The sequence below is a fragment of the Rattus rattus genome, chromosome 3 (genome assembly GCF_011064425.1).
Source record: "Rattus rattus isolate New Zealand chromosome 3, Rrattus_CSIRO_v1, whole genome shotgun sequence".
NCBI classification, from domain to species: domain Eukaryota; kingdom Metazoa; phylum Chordata; class Mammalia; order Rodentia; family Muridae; genus Rattus; species Rattus rattus.
Genome location: NC_046156.1, coordinates 141,653,276 through 141,674,253, shown reverse-complemented (window position 1 = coordinate 141,674,253; position 20,978 = coordinate 141,653,276). Strand labels below are relative to the sequence as shown.

At 37.5% G+C, this 20,978-nt stretch overlaps 1 protein-coding gene across 3 annotated transcripts in view; it reads right to left on the bottom strand.

Annotated features, from left to right (window-relative positions):
• Positions 1 to 20,978, bottom strand: part of Pkia (cAMP-dependent protein kinase inhibitor alpha) — an 80,915-nt gene that overhangs the window by 18,533 nt on the left and 41,404 nt on the right. For 2 of the 3 annotated variants that reach the window (XM_032898629.1, XM_032898632.1), the window contains exons 2-3: positions 14,053 to 14,166; positions 6,804 to 6,926 (exon numbers count right to left, since the gene is read on the bottom strand). The gene's annotated coding sequence lies outside the window, so the exon portion shown is untranslated. The remainder of the gene's footprint in view (positions 1 to 6,803; positions 6,927 to 14,052; positions 14,167 to 20,978) is intronic. The other variant, XM_032898630.1, reaches the window with a different exon arrangement.

Sequence of the window (20,978 nt, the reverse complement as noted above, 5' to 3'; positions counted from 1 at the left end):
GTATCCAGTGACTAGCTTGTTTCTAGTTGACATGGAACTAGCCAGCACAATTACTTATAAATGATATTTGCTGTATTTGGTACATGTTGTTTGGAACCTCCAAAAGTCAAATCTTCTGTGACTAAGAAAGGCTTGAAAAAGGAAAAGGAAAATGAAACAATGAAGAATGAATAGAGTCAGGCAATAAGGATTGATTTGTAGAGAATGTAACTGAAAGAGAATTAGACAGAAAGGACCTCTTTCGTTCGTTAGCTCATGCAAATATGATGCTTATGACATTTACATGTTTTGAATTATAGCTAACTAAATATATACTTTGTCTTCAAAATTTTGCTCCTGCTACGGCTGTTAAAGAATTTTAGTCTATTCTTCAGAGAAATGTTTCACTAGATCTCTGCTGTCAAGAACTAGGCCTGTCTCTATCACTCTGTCTGAGGTGGAGCTGCCAGCCCCGAGGCAAGGTTCAGAAAGCAAGGCACGCTGAGAAGAAGTGTCTGCTACAGAGGACATGATTAGTATCCACCATAGTGGATTGAAATTGCTGGCTCTGGAATGAGAAACTTGGACTGTGTCTGGAGTTTTAACTAGGATAAATAAGCAGATGGCAATATTTGGTAAATGGGAGAGGAACAGCAGTTTTAAATCTAAGAATGGCATGCCATGACATCACAATGCTACATTTTTTTCTTTCCTGAATGAGTGGAAATGCATTAACTAAAACCACACACATTTCATACATCAATATGAGCTCTTCTGGTGCAAGCAAGTACTTTTTGTGTGATATCTGAATATTCCAGTTGAAATTGTGCTTATACATATCAACGTGCCTTTTTCAGTTGAAACTAACACTTTCTATGACTGCATTTAGCATATATTAAATATGTATATAATCCCTGCCAATTATGTGCTTTGCAGATGCTGCTTTACATACAGTGTTATGAACCCCCTCATCACTCAAGACTATGATGAATTGCTTCACTTCACTGTATATTGGAATATTACTGTTTCTAAAATCCTTATTAATGACATACGCACACAACATAGTCTTTCTTTTTCTATATATTAGCCTTCCTGAACTCTAGTGCCTTGTCTAAGTGTGAAAGAAAGAGGGTGAAGAGTATTTGCTGAAGAATAGCAGAATTATTTAAACTAGTTAAAATTAACAGAATATTAAAAATAAGTAAAAAAGCATTAATATGGGCCTTGAGAATGCATCCACTATATCAGATAGTGACATGTAAATCTATAGACTCTCCATTGCTCTCTGTCTAACCTTTGCGTCTCACTTCCTCTTTCCCTTCCTTCTTCCTACAGAATTAGGTGTAGTCCAGCCCAGCTGCTCTGTGACCACAGCATAGCAGAAGTTGACATTGAACCCACCCTGTTCCTGCCTTTACCTCCCAAGTCCTGGGATTGCAGGTCTGTGTTCAGCTCGAAAGACACTTTCAAATGAGAGCCTTCACTAAACAAAATACTTGAAAGGTAAGATTCACATTATATTAGTAATCTAAGAAGATTTATGTTGAAAAGAGGAATAATTAACAAATAAAACACGAACTTTGTTAAACTAACAACTGACTGAACAGTGATGTTTCACAGATTGTCACAATCACTTGACTATATATCTCCATATTTTTTGCAGTACTGGTGATTAAATATAAGGATTTGTACATGTTAGGTCAGAAATCTATTACTGATCCATAGCTATAGGATTTCTTTTTAGTAATTATTTTGAGTCAGGAATTCAGTGGATTTTCTAGGATGGACTTGTACACTTTTGGTAGACTACAGCCCTTACATTTGCAATTCTCCTGCCTCTGTCTTCCCTATCTATCTATCTATCTATCTATCTATCTATCTATCTATCTATCTATCATCTTTCAATCATGTATGTATGTATACATCATATTTCTCTTCTATTTATCCATCCATCCATCCACCCACCCACCCATCCATCCATCCATCCATCCATCTATCATTGTTCTTTTTTGATTTATTGAGGAGTGTGGAAATTATATTCCTACTATCACAATGCTCATATGGACGTCAGGTGACAGCTTTCAGGAATTTGGGTTCCAGGGATGGAACTTAGACTTTCTGGTGTGGGAGCAAGCTTTTTATCTACTGAGCTATCCAGAAGTACCCAAGCCTCGTTATAGCTGCATTACAAGACTGCATGACAATCTTGGCTTTATTGTGCAGATTGAGCATCATGTTTTCAAGGGAGCTTTTCAGAAACTTTTAAGATAGACATGCATGCAGATTCTGGGACATCGTCGTCTCTCTATTTCTGTGTTAAAGCCAATAACAGAAATTTCTTTGCAATTTTAATTGAAATGTGTTGTGCTGTACTGATGAATTTCTAGCTAAATATTCATCTTTGAAGCCACGTTAAATTGCTGTTTTCTTCTCTCCCTCTTCTCTCCTCAGCATGTCATCTCTGCAGCCCAGCTTACTACCTTTCTCTCGGCACATTTGCCGGAAGATGTTTCTGTACTTCGTGCTGTGCAGCAGCTCAGTCAGCAAACACCAGGCAGAGTTATTCACAGAAAAAAACAAGTTTTATCTGTTTTCAAGATGGAGGTAGCATTTCTGGAGTGACTTGTACAAGGCAGAACAATTTAGAAAACTGGTGACAGCTGAGCCTGGCAGATTATAATTATCATCCTCCAAAAGTGGCAAGAGGGACAAGTGGTAGAGAACGGGACCTACCTCATCCCTGAGTACCATGGCAATGAATAGTTCTTGCCTTCTAGCTTATGTCACGTTCAGTGGAGGACAGGACACAGGCTTACGTGTTATTATTGCTTGTGTATGATTTGATACTGGGTAAAATAATTAATTTAGTCGGGCTTCAGTTTTTATGCCTCCAAAATATGGGTTCGCAGACGAAGGGAATATTTCAAATGTTTTCTTGGTCTAACAGTTGCTGACCTTAGCCTCCGTGTGCTCTTTATAAAGGCCATGTTTTCACAAAAGATTGCATTCTTCTCAAAGTCTTTGGAGGAAGGGTGAGTTATATTTAGAAGGCCCATTTGGCATTCTGGGTGTTCTCATGTCTTACTGCTATTTATAACTAGGTGTAGGCCAGTAGGCCAGCAGATTTATTTTAACTAATAACTGCCCGGCCTTCAGGGAATTGAAAAGTTGTTTATTATCTCTCGTAAGTCTTGATTTAAGAATGAATTGTAAGCTGGATATATATATATATACATATATATATATATTGTATATTTAGTATATGTGTGCATATATATATGCATGGTACACATTAAAATCTTGCTAATTTCTCAATATTTTATATATATATGTGTGTGTGTGTGTGCATGTGTGTGGTATATGTACATGTGTGTATGTATGTATGCACATGCACAGACAGAGACACAGACACACCAATAGTTTCATGGTCAGATGCCATATACAATTCCAAAACTCGTAATTCTGTTTGGACATACAGTTTTATCATTTGACAGACATGTTCGACTATCTTGAGTTTTTCTGAGTGTGGATTCCTAATAATTTGTTTCCCTTCTCAATGTTATCTCAGCTAACTCCAATTTGAATGTCAATAAATCTTTATAAATCCCACAAGTATTTATTTTTAGTCTTATGAATCTTTTTGGATTTACTGTAATAGAGATAACTTCACTCTTCCAGACATGATTGACAAATCACAGGCGAAATGAGAATACCATTAGGAAAAAACAACAACCTAATGAAATAGTGCCAGGATTATAAGATGTTAACAAGAGATGAGCAGGCACACAGCAGACCTAGAACTCAATACCAACAGTCCAACTCTCCTAGAGTCCAGACCAGTGTTTAGCTGAAATTAGTGATTCATTGTTGCTAGTAATTTTTTTAAACATCAAATGAGTAAAAAAAAGTTGAATCAAAGTAACAAGTGGCATGTTTCCCAAACAGTGAGAGAAAGTTACCAACACCAGGCCCCATCTATTGGAAATACTTCAGTATTTCCTGTGAATAGATATCAACAATAAAGCCATGATACTCAGAATGCTTATGGGACTCTTTGACACAGTGCCAAGATGCAAACCACAAGTCCTTTTGAGGGCTGTTCCTTAATCCAATAACACCCTCCAATCAATCAAAAAGTTCATCTCAGGATGCAGATTCAGGATTTAATGCTCCTTCCCGCAAACTCTTTAATCTGTAAACCTTTTAGGGGAGAGGGATTCTTTACAGTTTTGTTTGTAGAATTCAGTTTGAATTCGTCAATGAGTGGTCTGAGAAAATGCCATCCTATGGAACTGCTTTGTTACCGTGACAACAGAGCACACAATATTGACAGATCTTTGAGTTTTATCTTACTTGCACATTAACTTTAACTTCACTAATAACTCTACCTGCCTTTCTCACTATAAAGTTATTTGCTTCTTTATCTTTTTTGTCCTTTTATAAATATAAGAATTATAATTAACTCCATAACTTAGCTCATTGTAGACAAACTTTTATGAAAAGTGCCATGTTGGGCATTAATTATTTTCAGACCTGTCCTGATTCTAACTTATCTTGCATAAAGTTGTACACATAACTGTACATAATTTATCCTTCATATAAATGCTTCAGTGTTGCCAAACTGGTTTGATATTTACCAATCACTGACATCTTCTATCCTTCTTTGAACAACAGTATATTCTAGAATCATTTTCTATTTTCTTTTACCTGGCTCTGAATTACCCATTTCCTTAAGGATCCCTGATTCTTGCAAACGAAAAGCTGATTTAGAAACTAGAACTGGGATATTATGTGTCACTGCTGCTGGGAAGAAGCTGCCAGACTCTCTCTGACTGGCAGATCTTTGACACTGTGTGTGTGTGTGTGTGTGTGTGTGTGTGTGTGTGTGTGTGAACACATATGCTTATTCTCACATATTTCATTTTGTTTATTGCTCATCCGTTTACATTGAAAGATACAACTGACTTTCATATTCATTACTGTAGAACATCATATAGTTCATTGTAGGTTTTTGTTTTGTTTTCACACTTACTCCTCAGGTAGAGAGAAACACTGACTACCATGATCCCCGATATCTTTCCTTAATGGATCAATAATTATATAAGCAAATTTTTTACTGTGACCACTCTCACTTCAGTTCAACTACTTATCTTGCTGAAGACTTTGAGTATCTATCAAGTGTTGTCCACTGTGGTGACTTCCACGTGTGATGCTTTTACATCTCTCAAATGCCCTAACCTTCTCCCCAAGCTACCTAAGTACTTCATACTCAGTAGCTTAAAAAATACATAGTACCACTTGGCTGCTATCTACTCTCTGAACTGATGTACATAGTTAACAGCCACACGTGCTTGAGGTAGTATCTGGGCCCATTCACGTTTTATCTTCTTCCCTTTTGCCATGTAGACTATAGATCATCTTTTGATCTTCCATGCAGCCCACTGGTCAACTGTATTGGTCATATAGATACATTATACAGTGCTCATGTCTGTAAGCCCATATAGTTCAATGTTTAAAACACGCTTTTACCATTTGTACCTCTTTTTTGAGATATACATTCACACTTCTAATCTAACCAAGTGATGAATTTCTATAAGTGTGAATAATGTACAAATATATCTTTAGTTTCCAAAAATTCCTTATCCCAAATTTTCTTCACAAAATAAAATGCAAATGCTTTCTGAAATCTAGTTTGTTGGAACCTTACAGATTTTCTAGTCCTCAGCCAAAGCAAGTGCAAAGATCATAACGTTGAAAAAAAAAAACCTTCCAGGGGGAAAATATACTAGGTTTGAGGAAGCAGGAAGCAGGAAGAAATGAATTTGGAGACTGAGGCTACCGAAACACTGAATAAAGCCATGCTCATCATAAAAACATGTACAATTTCTGTTTTAACTCTGATTAAGCAGCTTTTGAACAATGATGTCACCTCTTTCCATATCTATTCAGATTATTGGGGAGCTTTCGTTCATTACAGAGCACAAGGGAGGAAGGTGGGAGATCATGGAAGATATTGCCTATTGCCTAGGTGAGCAATGATGATCTGCACTTCAATAAAACTAGTGAGAGGTAGATGGGTTCAGACTAGATTCTATAGTCTTTCCAAGTTGATAAACCAGATGTAGGAACTTTGAATTAGTGACAATGTTAAGGACAAAGCCAACAGTTTTGGTTTCAGTAATTGGATTAGTGGCAGAGAGTGGAAACACTAAAGAGAAAATGATAGAAAAATGTAAAACAGTCAGCAGATGTGGTGGTATATTCCTAGAAACTCTGGAGGCTGAGGCAGGAGGATTGTAAATTAAAGTCCAACTTAGCTAACTAAGTAGGACCCTATTTCAAAATGCTAAATCAGTGTTTTTCACACTTCCTAATACAGACCCTTTACACAGTTCCTCATGTTTTGGTGACCCACCAACCCCAAAATTATTTTCATTGCTACTTCATAACTATAATTTTGTTGGTGTTATAAATCATAATATAAATATCAGTGCTTTCCAATGGTATTAGGTAACAACTGTGAGAGGGTTGATGGACTCCCAAAGGGGTCCTGACCCACAGGTTGAGAACCACCGTGCTATAGAGACGCACAAAAGAGTAAAATGCACAGCGTGTTTGTTGACATTGATGTAAGTGATGTGCAGAGCAGAGACGCAGTCAAAATAGTTATGAGTCTGAGATGGGGTGAGCAGTAAAATCTAGGAGGATGAATTCATGATCCATAAACATCTTCACTTTGATGCAATGAAATCACAGTGACATAAAACTCATGAGCAGTGAGTGTAGAGAACTGTGTTCCAGAAACGCGCTTTAGAGACGTTTACCTCTAGCCTGAGGAACAGTGCTCTTTACAGGGGCAGTCTCTGATGGTAGGAAAGGGTTTGAGATCTGGGATCCTGTTCCAATGGAACCAAAGGTGAAAGAGAGAGATAGCACAGTGGCAGTACCTGAAATGACAAAAAGCCAGACTCAGTGCTTCCCTGGTCCTCTGTCTAACAGGTAAACTCCCCTGCGAGAAAAATGAAATGGCCAGTGACACTGAATTATCCCACCAGATTGCACAACCGAGGAAACAGAGAACTAAATAAAAGTTTAAAGGATCCAGAGGTGTATTCTGTGCCCAGCTGGTCTCTGTGGAGAGACCTTCAACTGGCCAAGTTAATGAAGGGGTTCTCATGCTCTTCCTAAGAGTCGATAAAATGTTGTGTACATATTCTTGATACTTCTGCTTATATTTCCTTTGATTGTATTTCAAAATTAGATAGTGCCAAACACTATCCTTCCAACAAATCATCTTTGGAATAGCATCTTTGCATTTTGTGGTGGAAATAGTTCGAGGCTATTATGACATTAATTGCAGTCTATTCATCATGGCACTGTATGGACTTACCTTCTTGCCTTTCTGTTCACAGTCAATCCATAGTCAGACAGTGCTATCTATCACAACCTATGTGCGGTCCCTCAGTTGCGCCTTTCCTAAGTACATTTGTTTGTTACACAAATGAGACTACGTATCCAAGCATCTTTCTTCTTTAGATAGGCTTGCTAGAGAGATGTAACAACTACCACAGGAAATGACCTCACTCAACGGGAAGAAGCCAGATCAGGCCTCACCCAAATTCCCTAACAGCAGTCAGGGTTACATCAGAAAGGTTATCTTCAGAGACAGCTGCTGATCTCTACAAATAGAACCCAGCAGGCAGTTTAGGGATAGGAGATCTTGATCAGTGCCCTTGGCCACAAACCAGAAATTTTATATGTGGATATGAAAAATATTTTAAGTATTTACGGGTTTGGTCCCTCATCTGGTTCCTCGATGACCTTATGGTCTGAACTCTTGAGAAAGTGATGTGGCTAGGATTAGAAGTCTTGTATACATCTAGGATGGATTGCCACCTCCTGTTTTCCTGATCTCACTAGAAAAGAAGTACCTCTTTCAGATTTAGATTTCTATATGAAATGTTTATGATATCTGGGCTTTGCTGAGGTCCATTAGTCAAAAATAATTCCTTGTGGCCAAAAGAGGAGGATCTAAGTTTTACGCCTGCCCCAGAGTGATGAGTTCACAGTCTAAATTACTAAAAATAGAAAATATCATTATCTTCTCTTTTTAAGAGTTAATCCTCTGGACATGTAGATCAGTTGGCTAGGAGTTAACTCTCAAGAAATATTCTCCCACAGACAAATTAAGAACAAATTAGCCCCTAGATGAAATATGTAGCCATCCTTTGCAAAAGCGCCCCCTGTCAGAGCAGAGACTCCCAGAGCTTCAGTCACATAGCACTTTGGATTTGTGTACTTTTTTCTGTTACTAAGAAAAGCATAATTTTCTTTCTTTCTTTTATTAATATTCCATCCATTTATCCTGGTCAAAATATAGGCATGCACTCTGGGCTTTCTGACTCTTTCTTCAAAGTTTTGTTTGTTTTTTTTTTTTGCCTACAATGTAGCTGCTCGTCCACAACGTGGCTGCTCATCCATAATGTGGCTGCTTGGAAGTCTCAATCAGTAAGACTGGCTAATTTCTCCACTCCTAACTCAGTCTTAGCCGTCTCTCGTCTTTTCCCTTCCCGCCCCTTTTTGTCAGCTGATGAGATTTACCACTTGCACAGACACAAACATAATTAAAATAAACTCTTAAAAACTGCTGGATGCTGAATGGCTTAGCCCCCAAAAGATTAATGATTCATAAAACTGAATCAAACATAATTATTTTGCAGAGCAACTATCTTTAAAACAAACAGACAGACAGAAAACACTAGAACTTTAAGAATACACCAAAAAATAAATAATATCTCTACAAAATAATATCAGAAAAGAGCGTTTGAGTATATAAAAAGCTACAATATTAAAAGATAATTTTGTTTTTTTAATGTTATTGTAATGTAATTTCTTTTAATGTAATTTGTTTTTGTTTAATGTTTGTATCTCAAGACATTATTTTTTCCACTAAAGAGCAGTCCAGGTGAAGTTATTATGTACCATATATTATTGGTGTGTCTGTATTTGAAAACAGTAAGAAGTAAATGTAATAAAATCCAAACACTGGTAGAAAATATTTCCTGAACTTTCACATACAGGAAAGCATGTTTACAATGAAGCCAAGGAGGAATTTTTCTACTCATTGGAAATGAAATCACATTAGATTGTAATGGACTGAATGGTTTACTACAAAGCTGCACATTGCAGCTGCTGATTCAGTGTGATAATATTTAGAGCTCTGTCCTTGAAGTGGTACTTCAGGTTAAATAAGGTCATAATGGTAAGATCATTAGAGCACACTGACGTAAATGATCATTAAGCATTATTCAAAGTAGGGCCAAAATAATCCTAACATTTTCTGTATGATCATAAACACATGCTTATCTCTACACAACGAAATACTATAATATTGGTGGGAGAATAGAAGTTAAAATGTATGAATTTTAGAAATACAATATTGATTTTAAAATGCATGTAAGAGTATTGAAAATATAATGGTGGGTTTATAAGACAGACCTAAGCTGAAAGCCAGTCAGCAGGAGCACACCTAAAAGCTCTAGAACAAAAAAGAAACAAATACACCCAGGAGGAGTAGAAGGCAGGAAATAATCAAACTCAGAGCTGAAATCAACCAAGTAAGAAAAAAAGGGACCATAGAAAGAGTCAACAGAACCAAAGGCTGGTTCTTTGAGAAAATCAACAAGATAGATAAACCCTTAGCAAAACAAACCACAGAGCACAGAGAGAGCATCGAAATTAACAAAATCAGAAATGAAATGGGAGACATAACAACAGAATCTGAGGAAATTCAGAAAGTCATCAGATTTTTGAAAGCACTCAGAGCTAAGTTTTCCTCTCAGCACTGCTAAGTATCTTCTTGTATCTGTTGAGGCCTGTTTTGTGATCAATTATATGGTTAATCCTGGAGAAAGTACCATGAGGTGCTAAGAGTGAGGTATATTCTTTGGTTTGAGGATGAAATGTTCTATAAATATCTGTTAAATCCATTTAGTTCATACCTTCTGTTAGTTTCTCTATGTCTCTGTTTAGTTTTTGTTTCCATGATCTGTCCATTGATGAGAGTGGGGTGTTGAAATCGCCACTATTATTGTGTGAGGTGCAATGTGTGCTTTGAGTTTAGTAAGGTTTCTTTTACGAATGTAGGTGCCCTTGCATTTGGAGCATAGATATTCAGGATTGAGAGTTCATCTTGGTGGATTTTTTCTTTGATGAATACGAATTGTCCGACCTTATTTTTTTTTAATAACTTTTGCTTGAAAGTTGATTTTATTTAATATTAGAATGGCTACTCCAACTTGTTTCTTGGGACCATTTGCTTGGAAAATTGTTTTCCAGCCTTTTACTCTGAGGTAATGTCTGTCTTTCTCACTGAGGTGTGTTTCCTATATACAGCAAAATCCTGGGTCCTCTTTACATATCTATTCTCTTAGTCTATGTCTTTTTATTGGGGAATTGAAACCATTGATGTTAAGAGAGATTAAGGAATAGTGATTGTTGTTTCCTCTGATTTTTGTTGTTAGAGGTGGAATTATGTTTGTGTGGCTATCTTCTTTTTGGTTAGTTGAAAGAAGTTTAACTTCTTGCTTTTTCTAGGGTGTAACTTGCCTCCTTCTGTTGGGCTTTACCATTTATTGTCCTTTGTAGGGCTGGATTTGTAGAAAGATATTGTGTAAATTTGGTTTTGTCATGAAATATCTTGGTTTCTCCATCTGTGTTCATTGAGAGTTTTGCAGAATACAGTAGCCTGGGCTGGCATTTGTCTTCTCTTAGTATGACATCTGTCCAGTATCTTCTAGCTTTCATGGTCTCTGTTAAAAAGTCTTCTGTAGTCTGATAGGTTTGCCTTTATAAGTTACTTGACCTTTTTCCCTTTCTGCTTTTAATATAATTTCTTTCTTTTCTGCTCTTGATGTTTTGACTATTACATGAAGCGACAAATTTCTTTTTCTGGCCCAATCTGTTTTGTAGTCTGTAGGCTTCTTGTATGTTTATGGGCATCTCTTTCTTAAGGTTAGGGAAGTTTTCTTCTATAATTTTGTGGATGATAATTGCTGGTCCTTTAATTTGGGAGTCTTCGTTCTCTTCTACACCTATTATCCTTAGGTTTGATCTTCTAATTGTGTCCAGGATTTCCTGGATGTTTTGGGTTAGGAGCATTTTGTGTTTTACATTATCTTTGATGGTTGTTGTAGATGTTTTCTATGGTATCTTCTGCCCCTGAGATTCTCTCTTCTCTTGTATTCTGTTGGTGATTCTTGCGTCTATGAATCCTGATCTCTTCCCTAGGTTTTCTATCTTCAGGGTTGTCTCCCTTTGTGATTTCGTTATTGTTTGTTTCTATTTCCATTTTTAAATCCTGGATGGTTTTGTTCAATTCTTTCACCTGTTTGGTTGTGTTTTTCTGCAATTCTTCAAGAGATTTTTGTGTTTCCTCTTTAAGCGTTTCTACTTCTTTATATCTATTGTCCTGTATTTCTTTAAGGGAGTTATTTCCTGTTTTGTGACCAATTATATGGTTAACCCTGGAGAAAGTACCATGAGGTGCTGACAGTAAGGTATAGTCTTTGGTTTGAGGATGAAATGTTCTATAAATATCTGTTAAATACATTTAGTTCATAACTTCTGTTAGTTTCTCTATGTCTCTGTTTAGCTTCTGTTTCCATGATCTGTCCTTTTTAAAGTCCTCTATCATCATCATGAGATGTGATTTTTAAATCCAAATCTTGCTTTTCATGTGTGTTTGAATATCCAGTATTTGTTTTGGTGGGAGAACTGGGCTCTGATGATGCATTTGTTGCTGAGGTTCCTATGCTTGCCTCTTGCCATCAGGTTGTCTCTGGTGTTAGCTTGTCTTGCTGTCTCTAACAGTAGCTTGACCCTCCTGTAAGTCTGTGTGTCAGCACTTGTAGACCGGTTTTCTTCGAATCTAGGAACAGAGTTAGCTGTTCCTGGGTTTGTGTATCCTGAAGCCTCCAGGCAGATTGCTTGGAGCAGAAGGGTTTATCTTATCTTGCTGTCAGGTGTGTCAGTGCTCCTGGAGACTGGCTTTCAGCTCTGGGCACAGGCAGAAACTGGAAGGGTCCTGCCTCTGACTGTTCCTAGGTTCTTGTGACCAGAGGGCGTTAGGTAGGAGGTTCCTCTTGGGCCAGGAATGTCAACAGAAGTAGTTGTCTCCTCTGACCTCTCAGGATTGTCTGCAATTCTGAGAGTCCAGCTTCCCCCCCCCACAGGAATTGGGTACCATCATGTGTCTTTTAAATGCTAACTAGAGGTCATGTGTGATGCTAAAAATTGAGCCCTTAATTGCACATGAGAAAACATAGTCCTCGATATTGACATCATTGCTTTTTTTGCCTCATAAAATACAAAGGCTCGGTGCCCAAAACACCCATCTCAAATTGCAAATAAAAAAATAAAATATCATCCTGAGTGTGGTAACTCAGACACAAAAGAAAACACATGGTATATACTCAGTGATAAATGGATATTAGCCCTAAAGCTCTGAATTCCCATGATACAACTCACAGACCATATGAACCTTAAGAAGAGGGAAGAGCAAAGTGTGGATGCTTCAATCCTGCTTAGAAGGGGAAAGAAGATAATCACAGGAGGTAAAGAGAGGGACCTGAGAGGGAGAGATGAGGGAGAGGGGAAAGGGGGGTCAGGATCCCCCTGAGGGGGTATGGAAAGAGACAGATGTACAGAGGGTCAGGAAATTGAACAGAGCAGTGGGGGATCAAGAAATGGGGGTAATTACTAAAACGTCCCTGGTGCCAGGGAAGGAAGAGGTTCCCAGGACCCAGTGGGATGACATTAGTCAAAATACCCAAAAAGCTGAGATACAACCTCCAGTAGAACGGAACAGCCTCCAGTTGAGGGATGGGGACACCACCTATCTCAAAAAATTTAACCCAGAATTGTTCCTATCTAAAGGAATTGTATGAACAAATAATGGAGCAGAGACTGAAAGAAAGGCCATCCAGAGACTGCCCCACCTAGGGATCCATCCCATCTGCAGACACCGAACCCCCGACACTATTGCTGATGCCAAGAAGTGCTTGCTGTCTGTCCCCTAAGAGACTGTGCCAAACCCTGATCAATACAGATGCTGACACTTACAGCTAACCACGGGACTGAGCCCAGGGGCCTCAATGGAAGAATTAGGGGAGAGATTGAAGGAGCTGAAGGAGATTATATCCCCAAAGGAAACAATATCAACTAACCCAACCACCCCGACCTCCCAGGGACTAAACCACCAACCAAAGAGTACACATGGAGGGACCTATGGCTCCATCTACCTATGTAGCAGAGGATGGCCTTATCTGGCATCAATGGGGAGGGAGTCCCTTGGTTTGATAGAGGCTTGATACCCCAGCTTGAGGGGATGCTAGAGTGGTGAGGCAGGAATGGGTGGCCAGGTGGGGTTTACCCTTATAGAGGCAAAGGGGAGAGGGATGGGATGGAGAGGTTGTGGAGGGGAAACCAGGAGGGAGGACAACATTTGAAATGTAAATAAATAAAATAACCAATAAAAAAGTAATTTGGGTGTGGGATTCTGACATATACAAGTACACGAAAACTTCTCTTTGACATGCCCCATCCTCCTTCCTTCCAACTCCACACAGCATCAAAACTAAGTCTAGAGGCACAGCAGAAAGAACCAAGTTGTTTTCCTTACATAACTACCAAAACCGCTCCTCACCTGATTTTACCAAGGCCCTTGATTTTGATTGGAAAAAAAAAAAAAAAAAAAAAAAAAAAAAAAAAAAAAAAAGAACTGTAGGTCATGGAGACACCATATGAAAACGACTTATGAGAGAAAATGGAATGGGTTAATCTACCACTCTGCATTTGAAGCCTCCTGAGATAAGTGGCCTGAGATACCTAAGTGCACATAGTAACAATGAGCTAAAAAGGGGGAAAACATCATGCTGTTATTGTATTTGCTTCCCTCCAAGGAACTCTCTGGTAAACACTTTGACCTCCAAGGGAATTGAAAGCAAACCCTCCTAGGACAAGTCAGACATCCATCATTTTAAAAAAGCTTCTGAGGTGATCATGCGTTCCTACCTGATTAGAAACCTTCTTGTTCTCAATTCATTGAATTATTCTTTCTTAGAGATGTTCTTCAGGTTTCTACTAGAAACGGCCTCTTGGACACATCAGGTCTTGGTATTCAGGAAGCTGAAAAGTAGGTGTTCAGTGAAATATTAATGATCTGTATCCATAGATTTCATTTTTTATCATGTTAGGTAAGCATCTTCAATATCTTCTAATTATAAGAAAGGATATATTTTATAAGTTTGAAATAAATAACTCTACAACAATGCCACAGATTACATTTTGAGACTTCAGAACAAGCAAAATGTTTCTAGAAGGCTCAGTATCCTTTGTAAGTTGGGAAACAAATTAGCACAAAGGATTCACATTTTCTTTTTATTTCAATGACACACACTTATAATGTACAAGTAGATTTACGTACAGACATGCAAATGCACAAACATACATCTAAACAAGGATATTACACATACATATGCAATACATACATGTTCAATTTATTTAATAATATTAAAAAATTATGAGCATATATTTCCATAAACTATAATATTTTTACCGTAAAAAATTAGTAGTGGTGCCTAGTACAGGGTAATTAGTAGTTAATATTTTCTAGGTTATTTCCTAAGTTCTTTTTTTTTTTTTGACTTTTCTTTCTTTCTTTCTTTCTTTTTTTTTTTTTTTTTTAACTTGAGTATTTTTTATTTACATTTCGAATGTTTTTCCCTTTCCCGGTTTCCGGGCCAACATCCTCCTAGCCCCTCCCCCTTCCCTTCTATATGGGTGTTCCCTCCCATCCTCCCCCCATTGCCTCCCACAACAATCACGTTCACTGGGGGTTCAGTCTTAGCAGGACCAAGGGCTTCCCCTTCCACTGGTGATCTTACTAGGATATTCATTGCTACCTATGAGGTTGGAGCCAGGGTCAGTCCATGTATAGTCTTTGGGTAGTGGCTTAGTCCTGGAAGCTCTGGTTGTTGGCATTGTTGTTCATGTGGGGTCTCGAGCCCCTTCAAGCTCTTCCAGTCCTTTCTCTGATTCCTTCAACCGTTCTCCGTTCAGTGGTTTGCTGCTGGCATTTGCCTATGTATTTGCTGTATTCTGGCTGTGTCTCTCAGGAGAGATCTACATCCGGTTCCTGTCGGCCTGCACTTCTTTGCTTCATCCATCTTGTCTAATTGGGTGGCTGTATATGTATGGGCCACATGTGGGGCAGGCTCTGAATGGGTGTTCCTTCAGCCTCTGTTTTAATCTTTGCCTCCCTATTCCTGTCAAAGGTATTCTTGTTCCCCTTTTAAAGAAGGAGTGAAGAATTCACATTTTGATCATCTTGAGTTTCATGTGTTCTGGGGTTCACATTTTCTAATTAGTTTTTTACTTTATTTTACTAATTTAGCTTCATCACTGGATTTCCATGTAGCATTCTTCATTCACAATTTCAAAAATTTTGCTAAATCTAATTATTAATAAAACAAGCATAAGAACCCCTTTGAAGGCCATTTCCCAGACACCTTTGATGCCTTTTCAAATTCTGTCACACACAGTCTCTCTCTCTCTCTCTCTCTCTCTCTCTCTCTCTCTCTCTCTCTCTCTCTCTCTCTCTTGTGTGTGCCTGCGTGTAGATTTTTAAATAAGGTGGTGAAGGTAGACTATGTCCATTAAGTATTAGTAACAAAGGTGGATGGATATTACAGTAAGCTAAAACAAATGAAACCCTAATGTCTTGAGGGCAAACATGCAAACTAATAATAGCAACTTCCTGATGACTAATGAAGCAAGCTTCTTAAATTATAGTCATACCTGTTAGACACCACCTGCCCACAAATGTCAAGCCTCCATGAGTAGAACACAAGTGACATTATTTCTACTTTGTTCTACCCATAAGTCATTCATATAAAAAAAATGTTTCTTTGTAAATTCAAGTTGGTGTTGATTTGAGGTCTGTATGACCTACAAAGAATGACATATTTTACAACATTCCTTTGCAATACTGCCATTTATTGTTCTGTAAGACAGCACTATTAGTCAAAAGGAGTTTGCGATTTATTAGTTTGCACTTCCAGCAACTGAATCCGAGATAAGACATCAAATGTGCATACATTCTGTGGAGTAAGTTATCCTACTAATCTAAAGAATAGGATAGAAACTTGGGGAAAGGGTCTGGAAGAAAGCAAATCGAGTCATGGATCTGAATAAGTCACTCTTGTACATGGCTGTTAGTCCTTCAGAGGTGTTCTGAGAGTCTTTAGAATATTACTCACTGTTATTCCACTATATGGGGAAGAAAGCTGATAGGGATATATCTCAAATCACCTCTATAACTGGGTTAAACTCACACTGAAAACATGGATTGCTAAGCTTTCTACCCTTCCTTCAATTATGGATCGTATTATGACGCAATGAGTATTTATTGAAAAGTTACATGCTACAAGATTGGGTCAGACATCAACACCATCAAAAGGTCTTGTGACTGGCTCTCAAGCCAGATGGATAATCTTACACACTTTGAGGAATATTCAAATATTGATGTATCATTAAAAATTTCCCTATTGAATCAAGTGTATAACCTCAATACCTTAATGTTTTGTAAATCACAAATATATTTGATAGAATCATTGTGAAGAGATTCAAACAAGATTTTAAGTTGACCATTAATTCCTCATACTCAATATACATTAGTTAACCCTCACCACATATGCCCGTTACTTAGCTACATAGCATTGTTATAGTAAGAATTTTAATTTCATGCATTGAAGACCCAATTTTAATCAACAATTGCAGGACGAATTATTGTGGAATGCACTGAAGAGGTACAGGTAGATTTTAATCCCTGAAATTGCTATAAATCTGTAAAATAGAAGGAATTCTACCAGAACCTCTTAATCATGCAGCCTTGCATAGTGTGTGAAGTAGGAAGGAAGAATGAGTTTTTGAAGCCAAGAGAAGACAAATATATGCTAGCAGGATAAATAAAAAGACTTGGTACAGGAAAGAAAAGAAGGCTATACACAAGAGGTCAAACGAGTTCAGAATTGTGTTAAAAAAAGACGTCAATGCAAAGGCAACACGAGCTAAGGGATGGTTTATGCCTGAGGGCAAAGGTGTCGAGATTTAGTTCTCAATATGATCATCCATTGACTAGTTTTTAACTAGAACCATTGTGTTATAGTACATAAAATTTGCTTTATGTACTATAATCCCTGTGCATTAAAGATTTGTGTGCAATTTAGAAAGGTCACTGTTACTTTGAAAATTAATTTTGTAGCCCAACTGTATTAAAAAATGTGATTGCAATCTCAGATATAGAAAAGGTAGCTAATGGCATGTTAAGAAAAGTCAAACAAGGTCAAATTAGAAATAAAATGATAAGTGGCAATTTCTTCCATCCCTTCCACCTCCGTCCCCCTTGCTTTCCTTCCTTGCTTTTCCTCCTTTTTCCCTTCCTCCCTTCCTCATTCCCTCCTTCTCTCCTCCCTTCTTCCTTCTCTCCTTCCTTCCTTTTCTCCTTCCTTCCTTCCTTTCTTTTTTTCTTCTTCTCTTTCTCTACTCTCTTTAAGGGCAGGGGTTCTTGTAGCCCAGGCTGGTGTCAAACTCTTTTTAGGTAGCCAGAAATGACCGTATTTCCTTCCACCTCTCAAGTGTTGGGATTACAAGTGTGAAGTACTACACCAGATGTTAAAGTGGTTCTTGCTGGACACTCTTGATGACTAAGCTGAATCCCTGGCCATTTTCTTCTTTTCAATACTTCAAATACATTATGCAAATACTTAAGGCTTATGTAGTTTCTGATTTGAGATCTGTTGTCAATTGAATTGATAAAATGTGTAACTTTCTGTTTTTCTAAGTCTTTTGTGTTTTTCTCCCTAGAATGTTAACAGTTATGTCCATTTGAATATCTAGCACGTGCTTGTGCTACTTGGGACTCACATTAGTTAGCACTTGGGTCTCCAGTTTACTACTTCTGGCAATTTGAAGATGTTGTCTACTATTTCTTAAAGCCTTGTGCCTCGCTTGCTCCCTTTTCACACTAGAAGTCTGATGACACAGATATTAGCACTTTTCATATTGTTCCATGGGTCTCTGAGATTATGAGACCCTTGGTTTCTTTCGTTTTCAGTAATGGCAAATTCTATTCTTTTGTTCTCAAATATGACAGATTGATTATTTCATAACTCCTTTACTCTTGATGTTTAATGAGTATTTTAATTTTTGTTATTGTAATTTTATTTTTATCATGTCTGCTGGACTTTATTTTTAAAAACTTCAATTTTTGCTTACATTATCTTTTTTCATGAATTTTAAGAAATACATAACTATGTTAAACATTTATCAGATACGTCTAGAATCTGAATTATAAATCAAACCCCAGTTTACCTAGCCATCTTTACACTCTTCAGGTATACGGGATGTTCTGGATTGGGGTATGATGGATGGTTTTCAAGTGTATTTGAAGAGGTTTTGAGTATTGCATGACCCCACATCGTGCTTTATCTTGTTATCATTATATTTTTTTAGCAAGATGTTACTTTATATTGAGTGATAGTTGAATGGGAAAGCATACACAGATTTCCATTGGGTCCCCCTGACATCTATCTAAATAATTTGGTTGATGAGTCACATTAACTGTCTACTTGGAAGAGATATTGAGCTCACCCTTCATCCTAGCCAGCACCTCTTTGAATGTAGTGGTAGCATACATAACCTTGGTTTTTATTTAAGTGGAGCAGAAGGTAAGATTCTTATAGGATTCCTGACAGAGAAGGGAGATGCGCAGGATCTGCTATGCCTTTTCACAGCATTTTACTACATTTGGAGTCTACCTGCAGATAAAGGCACAGCTTCATACAGGATCTCGTGACATAGAGATTTAACTTGGAACATTTTGCTTTTGATGTGAAGCATCAATGATGCTAAGCTTCTTGATGGACTTTATGACTGCATGTGTTATGTCCAGTTTAAATGACCATATTCAACTTCAATGTTTTTAGTGTCCTTCTGGATGATAAAGGGAAGAAGATTTGCTAAGCAGTGGGCCTCACTACGGTAACCCTCTGGGGAGGTTGACTTTGGCTAGTGCATAGGTAGGAGAGAAGTGACCTGGAGCACAAAATCAATTACTTGACTGAAATAGAAGCCTGAACAATGGCTGACGTTTTTGCCTTAATATTTTTTGGAATAGTAAGAGCATTGCTGGGCTGGAGAGTTGGCTCAGTGGTTGGGAGTACTGACTGCTCTTCCAGAGGTCCTGAGTTCAATTCCCAGCTACCACATGGTGGCTCACAACCATCTGTGATGGTATTTGACGCCCTCTTCTGGTGTGTCTGAAGATAGCTACAGTGTACAGTGTACTTATATAAAACAAATAAATCTTAAAGAAAAATAAAAGAGTTTTGCCAAGTTAGAGTTGTTAATAAGCCCTTGCTATACACTTTGGCTTTTCTTTTCTGTGTGGTCAACAGGAAAAAAAAAAACCTATACATACCTTTCTGGGATATAAAGGAGACAATAAGAAACTATGAACCATATAACACTCCAAATCTCAAGGTCCTGATAATGTGCACCTTGCATTGCTGTATCTCCTGTGATTATTTGATAAGTTCACGATTTAGTGGGAATACCTTGGAATAATATGATTATGTGATTTTGTCACAACCAGAATCTGGACTTCTCCTGATATGAAAAAGTTCTGCTTTCAGATCATATGGTAAAGGTCAATAATATACAATATGCCCTCTAGAAATTACCCTATTAGACATGATCACATGACCAATCATATGACCCCTAAAGGAAAAATAAGCTAGAGCAGTCTGTGTGGTTATTTTTCTCTCAACCAATGGATATTTAGATGTGCCAACACTTCCGGGGCACAACATAACTAGTACAGAGATGTTGGTATGTCTAATTTCCTTTGCTACAAGGAATCAAGATTCTTGAGGAAGTGGCCAAGTCTATAATAGGTAGACTATAGCAAAAAAGACAAAAGATAATCTTGGCATTTTTGCAAACTAAGACATTAGGACAGTGATTTAATAACAAAACTAAGCTGAGTAATTGCTCAGAAGTAAAGCATTTATTTGCTGTGCAACCATGGAGACCTGATTTTCAACCTCTAGAACTCTTGTAAACCCAACTCAGTACATGAATATGGGAACCTGAGGTACCCATGGGTACCTTAAGGCCACACCTTAATGAGGAGCACATATTCAAATGCCCAAGAATTATGGAGGACATCCTATGGAATCCCATCTAATCATAAGGAAAGTGTTAGACAAATTCCAGTCATGGGGCAGCCTACAAAATACCCAATCATCATTTTCCAAACATTTCAGTCTTTAAATAAGGAAAGTCTAAGAAAATGTGAAATATAAGGATTAATGTTATGTGGTGTATTAATTGATTGGTGGAGAACACATGGATAATAGCATAATCCATGTGTGGCCTTGCAATAACAATGCATTGATGTACATAATCTTATTGTGCTTATAACAGCTGTCTACTTTTCTACTGAATAAGTTATCTACTAAGTAGATAAAACTTTACTAAATCACTTTCTTATTGATTAATTGTGGTTTTAAAATTTTTGTTATGACAAAGGACACTTCTAATGATATAATATTTTTAAACACAATTAACTTATTAGACTAGGCTTCCAGAATTAGAATTATTTTATGAAATGTTATGCAATTTTTCATTGTTTTAGACATGGCTAAACTGCTTTGCATGCACTCATTTCAACTTGGGTTATAAAGATCTTGATCAACATAGGGCACTATGATTTTTGTTCTGATAAATTCATAAACTGCAATGTCATAGTCTACATTTTTAAATTTTTGATAACTACAGAGATTAAACATTATAGCTCACCGCCTTGAAAATATTAACTGCATTTTTCTTTTTAAAGCTTGTATTTTCTCACTTTGTACTACTTCTCTTTTTGAGTT